Below are 13,690 nucleotides of genomic sequence, written 5' to 3' on the forward strand. Positions count from 1 at the left end.
GAGGCCAGCCCTGAGTCCCATCTGTCTCCCTCCAGGGTCCCTCCACATTGGAGCAAATGATTTTCTTAGGCGGGTGGGGCTCTGTCCCCGCCCAGTTCATTGTATTCTACGGTTTCCTGTACACTGCTTGTAACCCTTTACCAATCTGCCAGGCGCCTTTTAACACAAAAGAAAGGCGAGGGGGCAGGGACTGCTGAGGAAAAACATCCCTATAAATAGCCTTCTTCAACAAAATTGTTTTCCTCATACACAGTTGTTGTTAGGCCTTGACTCCCCTTAATCTTCCTCTGCACTCTCCCCCCCCTTCCACTCCAGCCTTCCTCTGCCTTTGCTTTGCCGCCTGCTGAGATGCGCAGGTGTAAGCTGGGAGCTTGGTGGAAGATGCTCCTCTCAGGCCCAGGTTGCTGCTCCCAGGTGGGCCTGGGTTCTAGATCAGACACTGCGACTTTTTGCCCCAGGACCTTGATAGGGCAAATTTTCTAACCTTGCTGAGCTGGGGTGTTCTTATTCTTAGTAAGGGTGGTGGAAATACCTCGTAGAGTTGGTATGAGGATTATAATAAAAGATTTTGGAAAGGCCTCCCGATTGGTCTCTACCTACGTAGGTCCTACGGACACAGATGAGTGCTTTTTCAATTTTATTTGTGTTTTGTTTTTTTGTTTTGTTTATTTGTTTGTTTCCTCTGCACAGTGAATTTTCTGTTTCTTGCAGCTCATCTAGTTTGTGTGTGTGTGTGTCTTCTCCCCCTGCCCTGCCCAGTCCCATATGAGCCAGTTTGTAAGCTTTAAGCTGACAAACATATTCATTTATTTATACCTTCCTCAGTTCCAGTGTGAGTTTAGATAATTCACTTTATATTTAAGTGGCAAGAACCTAGTGGGATATTCAGAAAGGATAAGATAGTTCCGTCACGGAACAGTTTCCTGAGGTGAAGGAGAGTGCCTTTCCTAGGTGTTTCTGGAGTGGCTTTGGTCACAGCTCACTCGCTTCTAAGGTCTCATTGATCCCAGGATCTGCTTTTATTCTTACAGTGGGAACTTAGCATATGAAAGTTAGTATGAAAATAAGAGGTAAAATAGTCACAGACCCATTACTTTTTCACAGACCCAATCTGTGAACATTTTCAATTGGGCTGATATTCCTGTCGTTTTTCAGTATGCTCCTTGGATATATACATACACATACACACATATATAACATACACAAACATATACATGCACATACATACACAAACATATACATACATACATACGTATGTATCCACAAAGTTGTAGAGTTTGGGGGCAATGGCCCCAAGTTAACCAAAATCACACTTGAAATTTTTTAAAATGTTCTGAGTTTTCAAGCTAGTCAAATACACAGTCTGATGTGTTTGTGACTTTTCCAAAGATGTGTGTGTATGTGTGTGTGTGTATGTGTGTATGTGCATGTTTACGTATCTGTATTCATATCTGTCTCTCCATGTTTTGCATGTTCATTTGATTTTATAGGAGTCCTTCCTAATTCCTCTGGACCTACTAGTTTAAAATACCTACAGATTTGGACTCTAATATCACACATTAGGCAGAACTTTTATAATGTAGAATCTTCCTATAGATATTTTAAAATTCTTTCTGAGATACGACTGCCCCACACACAGTCTCAAGTGCCCACATTCTGTCTCATTTTCAAACTAGAGGGTGTATTCTATTTTCTCTCTTAGAAAATACAGCCTGTGTTAGGTTGAATTATATTTTTCCAAAATTGCTAAACTCCTAACCTCTAGTAACTCAGAATGTGACTTTATTTGGAGTAGAATGGTCATGGTGCAGTTAGTTAAGACTCAGTTAACTGGAACAGGTCTGGCCCAGTGTGACAGGCATGCTTATAGAAGCAGGTAGTTTGTATACAGACCCTGACACAGGAAATGTGCCATGTAGGGATGAAGGCAATTAGAATGATGCTTCAACAACCCCACAGGCTCATATATTTGAGTGTTTAATCAGCAAGGAGTGGCACTATTTGAAAGGATTAGAAGGATTAAGAGGTATGGCCTTGTTAGAGGAAGAGTATCATTGGAGATAGACTTTGAGGTTTCAAAAGCCCACACCAGGCCCAGTCTCCCCCTCTGTCCTCCTCCCTCTCCTTCTCCCTCTCCCCCTCCCTCCGTCTCTTTCTCTCTTCCTCCCTTCCTCTCCCTCAATCCCTGACTGCAGATCAGGATGTAGCTCTTAACTGCTTCTCCAGCACCACACCTACCATCCTTGCTGCCATGCTCCCTGCCATGATGGTAACTAAGTTTCTGAGACTGTCAGCAAGCCCCCAATTAAATGTTTTCTTTCATAAGAATTGCCTTGGCCATGGTGTCTCTTGATAGCAATAGAACAGTGACTGAGACAGTAAGGAGCATTGAAGATGGCCAGGAAGCCACCAGAAACTTGGGATGAGTATGAAACAGACTCATCTCATAGCCCTCAGAGGGAATCTTCACAAGGCCACCTTAACCTTAGATTTCTAGAATCTGCAATGGTAGGACAACATAGTGTTTTTGTCTAAACTCAGTGTGTAGTACTTTGTTATGGAAGCTCTCTCCTGGGGGAGTCTCCAGGCACTATCTATAGCTGCAGCTGGGATGACAGCTAAACTACTGTATACAAACATTCATCTTAGCAAGCAGCTCCAGGGTGGCTAAGGAGGACTTCTGTAAATAGACAGAGATCCCTGTGGTTGTAGGAGGCAGTGGGGTATGGGAAGTCAAGGTCCTTTCCACATACTGTGCTCCCCTTTATCCACGGGAAGATGCCTCAAGACCTCAGTGGAGGCCTAAGACTGCAGGTCTTATCACACTGTGTCAAACCTTTCATACAGTGTCATTTTCTGTATATGCATACCTAGGTTCAGATTCAGTTTATAAATTAGGAACAGTAAGATAATAACACCAAATATATTCTAGAATAGGACATTTTTGTAACAATAATATTACATGTTCCAATCTAGTGTTCCAATCAATGACTGCGGGTACCTGCAACCAAGGGAATTATCACATCTTGAAGGACACCAAAGTCTTTGTTTGGGAACCAGAGAAAGGGAATCTCTGCAGAGCCCCTGGAACAGTCTAGTGCCTCCTTCTGACTCCTTGAGTCACCATAGGCTCCCACTTCTCTGTGAGAAATCTGATGTGTTATCCTCCCCTATCTTAGGGCCTGAACACCGAGATTTTTAGAAGCCTGTGAAATTTATTTGCATTTTGTATTTATTCATTGATTGGACTGGTCTGTCAATACATTCACAGACCATGATGGTTTATACATATAAGACTTATATAATGAAGATTCTTACATAGTGAAGAAGTGTCATTGGCTAGTGACACTACTGAGAGGTGATTGGATCAGAAGGCTTGTAACTTCATCAATCCATTGTTGATTGTTGTCCACCATTACTTGGTGAATCCATTGTTAAACAAGTGATTAGTTGTGAGGCCTATTTGGAAAATGATTACTAGAGGCAAGCCTTTGAAAGTCATCCCTGCCCCAGGATTACCCCCCTCCTCAATCCCCTTGGAGTGAAGTGAGTAGCTTTACTTTCATTGTACCCTTTCACCATGATGTTTCTGTCTTCCCTCAGCATACATTCAAATGAAACCAGCAGACCATGAACATATGCCTCTATAATTTGGGTGGAGGGGACAAACCTTTCTTTAAGATAACTTTCTCAGCTGTTTTGTCACAGCAATGGAACACTGACAAACACAGCGGAGTACTTTCTCTACAGTCCACCTTGGGATTGATGTGGGCGTGTTGAGTTTGGAAGACAGCATCATCCATTCCCTGGTGGGATGCACATTTTAGGAGCATACTGTGAGGTCGGAAGCATGCTGGATGTACCAAAGTCCCAAAGTCAGAGTGTCCGGTATGTAAATTGTTAAACCGCACTGAGCTCCTGGGTGGTGGTGGTGGTGGTGATGGTGGTGGTGGTAATGGTGGTGGTAATGGTGGTAATGGGGGTGGTAATGGTGGTAATGGTGGTGATAATGGTGGTAATGGTGGTGATGGTGATGGTGCTCCTCACTACCCGTCAGAATTCTTTGGATTCGGGAATGAAAAGACACACACTCGCTACTTTTATATTTTAATATGCCTTAACTAGCTCAATGAGTGGGCCACTCCTGGACCTCCATGAGGCTAACACACTCCCCTTGGTTGCGAGCCAAGAATCCTAAAGATACACTCAGGGGTGTATGAGACCAGGGTTTGCTCAAATCCATAAAGGAGAGACTGCTGGTAAATCTCACTTGTGCAGAGGGAGGAACTAGATAGGATTCGGTAGTGTTGAGTCCAGACTGGGTCCTGTAGCGCAGAGTCAGCTAAACCTGGGTGGTGAGAGGAAGGCAAGAAGCTACAGGACAATAGTAGCTTCCTCGTAGCTAGCTCTTCCCCACTTGCCTGAGTGAGACAGGAAGCCCACCCTGGCTCAGTGTCTCAGCCCAGGGGACAGGCTGCTTGGAATCTCATCTTTGCCTAGTCACTTGCTTTAGTTCCATAATCATAGATGGTTTGCTGAGGGATTCCATCTATATTAATACTGTCAGTTTGCATTTCCATGAATAATAATAGTCAAGAGGTGATGTAAGCTTACCCTGTATTCCTAGAAATTATCTGTAAGATTACCATCACAGAGTTTATTTGCACAGCCTTAGACTATATACAATATTTCGGCCTTTGAGGAATTTGGCTTGAGTTCTTAAAATTCCCCAGACCTCCAGAAGGGGGAATCCTAGTGAACATTAACATTTGAGATGTGGGTTTGCCATCTAGTGGGCATCTTTGAATCTGTATTTGTTATAACATACACATGTGTACCCGGAGCCATCTGCACACCCACCCCAGAGTTTCCATGAAGTTATTTATCTCTCTTTCTCATCTTTAACGTTTATAGTCCAAGCAGGACTGCAGACTCAGCCTTATTGGCAAAATGTCTCATGTCTCCCTTTTATGTGTGCCAAGTGTAGAGGAAGATTTTATAGTGTGTGTGTGTTTGCACACACAGTGGAGAGCATCCGAGCTCCGCAGGGGCTCATTTGAACTTTCTGTACTTCTCTGTGTGTACCTTTCATGCTCCACTTGAGAATTACTGAGCCAGAACAGAACACTGAGAGACACGTCACCACCACACAGCCACTGCGCCTGCCCCGCAGCAGATACTCAGTAAACATTCGTTTCCTTCTTTTTCACCCACGCCCACTCCCATAAAAAGCTGTATTTCAAATGTTCCAAATTCAAATATTCCAAATTCACAGTTTCAGTGTGCATTTGGTGTGAGAGACACTGCTCTCTGGGTAGCTTTACTATGGGGACAGGAAATGGGGCTGCTTAGTTCTGAGAATGAAAAGATGAATAAAACCTAGATTAGGATGTACAGAGCAGGAAACAAGGTTTTTGCCAGAGATCTCAAAACCAGCAGGATAGGTCTCAAGTGTTTGGGGTAGATTTTTTTAAATTTCAAGTTAGACTTTCCCTTGGAAGGACTATCACACCATACTGGTTTTCCCCAACAAGGAGTAGGGAAAAGATTAATCAACCCCCATATGGCGTGAGATATTGAGAGCCAGTTAGAGAGGGGATTTTAAGCAGTTTTGTTCTGTTTAACGAAAGGAATCCCCCTTTGATGTTTTTGTGGTATGGAGATGAAGATTTAAATTGCCTTTCTGTTATTTTTGGTTGTGGGTTAGTGTTTCTTTGGAGAACGTAGTGTAGAGACAGACTGTGAAGTGGCAGAGCTTCGTCTGGAAAAGATAAATGTACAGACCATAAAACTTTAAAAATAGACATATTATACTTTCCCCATGTGTCTTAAATCTAAAATTAAGCAACGGGGAAAACGATAAAGCCAAACAAGGGGCATTTATTTTTTAAAAGCAATACATATGTTAGGCTAAAGAATTCGGAAGGTACAAAACACCATTAAATAGTAAAGGGGAAAATTTTTCTTGTTAAGAGTTCCTTTTCAGTTCCTTTGGCGATTAGCATTGTGATTGTAGTATCTATGCTGACCTCAGTTTCCTGGTGGAATAACCTGCTTCAGAGTCTCTTAACTCCCCGCTGGGAATGACTGGGTGGGAAGGGGGGGTGGACTACAGTCTCTGATAGTGCCTTTCCATTTCCTGTCCTCCTTGTGTGTTTTTATTTTATTTTATTTTTTATTTTGAGATAGGGTCTCACAATGTAGCTCTGGTTGGCCGGAATTTGCTATGTAAACCAAGCTGGCTTTAAACTTTAAAGAGAGATCCACCTGCCTTTCAAGGGCTTGGATTAAAGGTGTGTGCCACCATGCCTGGCAATTTTAAATTCCTGTTTGGTCAATATTAGTGTGGGGTTTGTTAATGTTCTGTTGCTACACAGAATACCTACATAGAAAGAAAAGAGGTTCACTTCAGTTTATAATTCTAGAGGGAGTGGGTGATCCAAGATCTACAATTCTGGGTTATTGATATTAGAATTTTTTTAAAGATTTATTTTATTTTATTTTATGTGTATGAGTACACTGTAGCGGTACAGATGGCCGTGAACTATCATGTGTGTGGCTGCTGGGAATTGAACTCAGGACCTTTGCTGGTCCGCTCGCTCTGACCCTGTTCACTCTGGCCCTGCTTGCTCCAGTCCCGCTCGCTCCAGCCCCGCTCGCTCAGGTGTAATTCACTGTAGCTGTCTTCAGATGCACCAGAAGAGGGTGTCCGATCTCATTACGGGTGGTTGTGAGCCACCATGTGGTTGCTGGGATCCGTACTCAGGGCCTTCAGAAGAGCAGTCAGTGCTCTTACCCGCTGAGCCATCTTGCCAGCACAATATTAGAATATTTAATCTTAGGGAAATGGATGGATCTGGAGAATATCATCTTGAGTGAGGTAATCCAATCACAAAAGAACAAACACGGTATGACTCTCTGATAAGTGGTTATTAGCCCAGAAGTTTGGACTACAGGAAGCACAACCCACAAACCACAAAGAACACAAGAAGAAGGAAGACCAAATGTGGACAGTGCGTTCCTTCGTAAAAAGGGGAACCAAATACCCACGGAAGGAGTTGCAGAGATTAATTATGGAGCAGAGACTGAAGGAAGGGCAAGCCATCCTAAATATAGATATCTCCTGAGAGGCTCTGACAGTACCTGACTAACACAGATGTAGAGGCTCACAGCCATCCATCGAACTGAGTACAGGGTCCCCAGTGAAGGAGTTAGAGAAAGGACCAATGGAGCTGAGGGGTTTGCAGCCCCTTAGGACGAACAACAATATGAACTAAGTAGTACCCTCAGAGCTCCCAGGGTCTCAACCACCAACCAAAGACTGCATATGGAGGGGTCTGATTGTTCAGGCAGCATGTGTATAGTAGAGAATTGCAAAATCGGTCATCAATAGGAGGAGAGGACCTTGGCCCTGTGAAGGTTCTGAGCCCCAGTGTAGGGGAATGCCAGGGCCAGAAAGTGGGAGAGGGCGGGGTGGCAGGCATGGGGAAAGGGGAGGCAACAGGGGTTTGTTTTTGTTGTTTTTGTTTGTTTCTTTGTTTTTTGGAGGGGAAACTGGGAATGGAGAAATTTACATGTAAATAAAGAAAATATCTAAAAAAAAAAAAGAATATTTAATGTCTGGCTGTAACTATGGTTGGGTCCATTTCTCAGCACATATCTCACAGGATTTCTTAAAAACTGTGTATGCCCTGAGGGTCTGTTACTGGTTTATTAATATTTAGAATTTTTTCCCCATAAGAGCTGACTCATCTTTTACTGGTATAAAATAATCTACTTTATCCTGGTAATAATCTTCACTTTGAGGCATTTTGTTTGTTCATTTGTTTGTTTGATTTTGAAAACAACAGCAAAACTGGTCTTTCATTTTCTTTCTTCCTTTCTTTGTGTGTGTCTATGTATATGGGGTACTCTCTCTCCTTCCCTCCTTCCTTGCCACCTTCCCTCCCTCCTACTCGCTCTCTTTTCACCTCCCCATCCCCTGTTCTAAAGATTGAATCCAGGGACTTGAGTATGCTAAACACACATTCTACTGTTGATCTATAGTTCCTGTTTCATTCTAAAAACTCTTAATTACATTTTATTTATTTGCATGTGGATCGTAGTGATGGCATCTGTTAGGGGAAAGACTGTAGCATCTATGCAGAAGCCAGAGGACAACTTTCAGAAGTCAGTTCTTCTCTTCTTCCGTGGGTTCCAGGGATTGAACTCAGATTTTCAGGCTTGGTGGCAAGCACCTTTATATGCTGAGCCATCTTGCTGGCCCTCTATCTTTCTTTTGACTTCTATTAATGGTTTATCTTTCCCCATTGCTTAAAACATTTAACTTGTTGCAATACCAAACTCTATAGTTATGTTTAAAGTATGCTTTCAGGCACTCTATAGTAGACCCTTGCTTTAAAAGCATTTTTTTTTTTTTTTACTTAAAATTACATGTTTATATGTGTCTTGTGGGGTTTGTGCATGTGAACACATATGGGTCCACAGAAGTGGGTGGGTTCTGGATCTGCTGGAGCTTGAGTTACAAGAGGCTATGAGCTGCTTGAGGTTGTCAAGGGTAGTATGTGCCCTTAACTACTGAGTCATTTCTCCAGCTTCAAGTTTGTGCTTGTTATTGGATCTAAGAATCTGTCTTCTAACTGGTGGGTTATTTTTCTCTGTTTGCTTTTTCACATAAATGTAATTAGTAATATGTTTCTTTTTTTTTATTTCAAGAAAAGTGACTGCTTTATTATTGCTAGTGCCCTCCTGTCAGGTGCAGATACTGTACAAACGTTTCTTCATTAAAATCTCAAAGTGCACAGCCTTCATGTTTGGTGTACATTTGTGAAGCTTAAGGCTCAAGTAAGGGGGAAAATGTGTGGTTATCAGTGAGAGGATAAAACACATGATCAGTCCATGTTACTTAGTGAAGCATTCAAGATTCAAAACTTACAACTTCATTAGTGTTAATTAAAAACACAGATTGTACCTTCGGTATTTTTAACATTACTTACTTTTTTAGTTAAAAATAATGAGCATTTCCAACTATGAAATACTTGAGAGTACAAAAAACCCAAATCAATATATTGTTAGATTGACAAGTGGAAATGATACTTTTCAATGTTTATAAAACAAGGCAGTAAAATTTTAATCACTATTGATGAGACGTTTATATGCAAAATAATATACTTAAAAGGGAATAATATGTTTCTAAGCAGAATGTAACTAGTAATATAGTTTATTACCTTCTGTTTGTTTTCTATTTGTCTCATCTGTTTTCTTCTGTCCACTTTTAAAAATTATTTTTCTTAACTTTTTAAAGATTAAGCTAATTATTTTCCCACCTATTTCCTTTCCTCCCTCCAACTTGTCCCATGCCCTGCTCCCTTGTTCCTGTCAAAATTTCTGCCTTCCCTCTCCTTTATTGTTATAGTTACATATATAAACATGACATGGTTCCAGCTCTGGCCACTTGGTATTGGATAACCAATTAAGGGGCTCCTCCCTGAAGGAAGATTATTTGTCTATTTTTTGAGCTAAGTAGACTTTGTGTGGTATAGGGGCAGAAGTCTGTCTGCAGCACATGCACATGTATGCACAGAGGCTAGAGAGAACACAGAGTACTCCCTTCTGTCACTCTCTGCCTTATTCCTTTGAGGCAAGGTCTTGCTCTCTGAACCTATAGCTCATGTTTTTAGCTAGGCTGGCTGTCAGCAAGCCACAGTGGTCCTCCTGACTCTGCCTCTCCATAGAACTAGGTTTAGAGGCAAGTGAGCACCTGTGCTTGGCTGGTTACATGTGCACTGAGATCTGAACTTAGGTCCTCGTGATTAGCACTCTAAGCCACTGAGCTAGCTCTCCAGCCCCATAGAGTTGCCATATTAGCTCCAATCATTTATTTTTGAGGCAGGCAAACACAAAATATAGCTCAGTAACCTGGGACTCTGTACGGATTGGGTTATGCACTTCCTGCACCCTGCTTCTAATGCAACTGATAACCCAGCTCCTTTATGTACAAGTACTATGCATATAGAGCCCTCTCTGAACATCACACCTAACACCCTGGATCTCCATCCACTCAGAGCCACTCATCATTCCCTTTCTGAATGTATGTGTAGGGGAAATTTACTGTGGGGTAAATTTCTCTTTCCCCAGCAACATTTTAAAATCAATTCTTTCACAGTTTCACACAATATATTTTGATAATATTCACCCCCCTACTCGGTCCCCTAGGTCAATGGTTCTCAACCTGTGGTTCTCGACCCCTTGGGGGGCGTGTCAAAGGACCCTTTCACAGGATCACCTAAGACCATTGGAAAATGCCAATAGTTACATCAAGTAACTGTAGCAAAATTACTGCTATGAAGCAGCAACCAAATAATTTTATGGTTAGGTGTCACCGCAACATGGTGTATTAAAGGGTCACAGCATTAGGAAGGTGAGAACCTCTGCTCTAGGGGCTATCTACAGGTGCACGGTCAACTTTGCATGGCCCCAGACTCTTAAGTAAAACTGCCTTTCTTCCCTTAGAAGCTACCAGGTGTTAATAGTTTCTTGATGAGTGGTGGGAGCTCATGAGCCCTTCTTCTTCCATGCTATGTTGACTGCTTGATCCTGTGTGGGCTTTGGATGGATAACCACAGGTGATGTAAGTTCATGAGTGCAGAGGTCCTGTCGTGTCCAGAAGATAGTGTCCTGCTCTTGTCTTCTCAAACTTCTGGCTCTTACAGTCTTTCCTCTCCATCTTCAGCGATGGTCCCCGAGCCTTGGGAGTGGACTCATGATTTAGTGTCCCATTATTCTCTTCACTTTGATCATGAAAGATAGTTCTTATTCAAATACATTTCTAATGTATCTGGGTACAAAGAATGGAAATATAGATCTGGTCTGAATTGGTTTGGGGTTCATTCAGAATGAAACAAAATTGTGTCCTCAAGTGAACTTTTAGAGAGACTCCCCTAGTTACCATCTTACTCCCCTACTTAGGCATGCATATGATTAAAATCAGATGAATTATGGGAAGGGGAGCATAAGACAGAAAATTCATTACATAACCTAATCTGTCAGTTAGAGGAGAGAATCATTCTTACTATGCCCCTTAATAATTAACGTTTTACTGAACTCCATAAAAGGAAGCCCCCAACAGTAACAGGAGTGCTTCAGTACTGGGCTCATGTGGCCACTGGTCTCTTGCACTGTCTTCTGACCTTTCTTATTACTTCACGTTAAATATAGCTTCCTTGCTACTTTTGCAAACCTGTGTTGGCTTTGATTTCAATTCTTTGAATAAAAGGTCAAGAACTTGGCAATCTCAGGGTCCTGACCTAACTACTGGTAGCAATTTTGTCATTTTAGTGGCAGTTCAAAATCTATTATTATTATTATTATTATTATTATTATTATTATTATTATTATTATATCATATCTTAAAGTACTAATATGTATAGTGTAGGAATTTTGCTATGTACTATATAGCACGAGAGTCCTACAATAGGGACTGAAAAAGATGGTTTCGCTGGTAAGAGCATTCAATGCTTTTGCAGAAGCCTCGGGTTTGGTTTCCAGCACTCATGACCCATAGCTCACAACCACCTGTAATTCCATTTCCAGATCAGATACCCTCTCCTGACCTCTGCAGGCACCAGGGATGCATGCGCACACATACATACATGCAGGCAAAACATCAAAAAACACATAAAATAAAATTGAAAAAGAACCATATAAGAATATATTTGCATTTCTTTCCTCTGACCTGTTTTTGTCATACAGCCTGCCTTACATTTATTTCTTCAGGTCCAGTTAGAGTATAAAACAAATCTCTCCTTGTCTCGCCTCATCTCGTCTCTTCTCTTCTCCTCTCCTTTACTTTACCTCCTCCTTCTCTTCCTCTTCCTCTTCCTCTTCCTCTTCTTCTTCTTCCTCTTCCTTCTCCTCCTCTTTCTCCCCTCCTTCCCTCCCTTCCTCCCCCATCTCTCCTAATTCTGCCAGACTTGCTTCGAATTCCTTATGTAGTTTTGGATTATCTTGAACTCCAGACCCTTCTGTCTTTACGATGTTACAGGTGTATGACATCATACGTGGCTTATTGTTTCCCCAGACAGTCTGTGAAGCCAAGGTTGCTTCAAACTCACATCAGTCTTGCTGCTCCCAATGGTGGGAATACAGACAGGAGCCACAACTACCATCTTAACTTGTTGAATGTATAGAATATCCGCATAGCTGTCTCAACACTCATCGCTGCTAATTCTAGTATCAATTCTCATTCTAGATCACCTTGAGTTGATTGTTCTTACTGGTTTTTTGTTTTGTTTTCCTGCCTCTTTGCATACCTGACCATTCTGGATGTCATAATTATGAATTTTATTCTGTTGGATGCTGAGTATTCTTATATTCCTATAAATGTTCTTCATTCATGGCTTACAATTTGCTCCTTTTGGGTCTTGCCAGGCAGGTCTGGAGCAGTGTTCAGGGCAGGCTAGTTTGCTACAAGGTATTTCCTCAGGTATTCTGTCCAATGTCTTGTATGTTATTATTTTTCTACCCTGATAATGTAGATAATGGAAACTAGGAGTATTCCTAGCCCAGTGCAAAGGACCAGAATTGTTTCTCTAATCCCTAGAATGTCTTTTTTTGTTTTGTTTTGTTTTCCCCTCTCACCCTTACTGTTCCTCCTGAAAACAACATGGTTAGGTCTGTCCCAGCAAACTCCCACTCTGGTTACAGCTCTCTGTCTTGGGCAGCTACCCATCTTCCTGTGGCTGTGATAAAAATCACTTGTGGAGAGAAAGGGTTCCCATTATAAAGGGAAGTCAAGGCAGAGACCGGCAACAGGGACTGAAGCACAGGCCATAGAGGAGTACTGGTTAATGGCTTGCTCAGCCTGCTTCCTGATATAAAACAGGACTAGCTGCCTATAGTGGCACCACCCTCAGCGAGCTGGATCCTCCTGTATAAATTATTCATAAGGAAAATACCCTCCATGCCAATCTGATAGGAGCACTATCCCAGTTGAGTTTCCCTCTTCTTGGATGACGCTAGCTTTTGTCAAGTTAGCAAAAAACTAGCCAGGACACTATATCCCTTTGGTGCAATGAAAGCCTACTTCATGCTGTTCAAAGTATGTTAAACTCCACTTTTAAAAAATCCATCTCTTTGCTGGGGGAGGGGTGTGTGTTAATTTTATGGGGTTTTATTTCTGCCTTCATTCGTGAGAAGTCTCCTGTGCTTGGTGATTGCTCTAGTCTGTTCTCTGTTGTTGTGATCAACCCCATGATCAAAAGCAATCAGGTGAGGAGAGGTTGTATTTAACCTTACATGTTTCGATGTTTCGGATCATCATTGAGGGAAGCCAAGGTAGGAACTCAAGCAGAGACTGTGAAGGAACACTGTTTGCTGTCTTGCTCACTTTACTTTCTAATATAACCCAGGACCACCTGCCCTGGGAGTTGCACCATCTAATGTGTGGTGGCTCTCCCATATCGGTTATTAATCATAATGATGTGGACAAAGTCAGTCCACAGGCTGCTCTGGTGGAGAAGATGCCTCAATTGAAGTTCCCTCTTCCTAGATGACTCTAGTCTATGTCAAGTTGTCAAAAACTAACTGGTATCATGACTTAAAAAAAGACTAAAAGGACAGGGTGGCCGGGTGGTGGTGGCGCACACCTTTAATCCCAGCACTTGGGAGGCAGAGGCAGGCAGATTTCTGA

This window comes from Mastomys coucha, unplaced genomic scaffold (genome assembly GCF_008632895.1).
Source record: "Mastomys coucha isolate ucsf_1 unplaced genomic scaffold, UCSF_Mcou_1 pScaffold12, whole genome shotgun sequence".
Classification (NCBI taxonomy): Eukaryota; Metazoa; Chordata; class Mammalia; order Rodentia; family Muridae; genus Mastomys; species Mastomys coucha.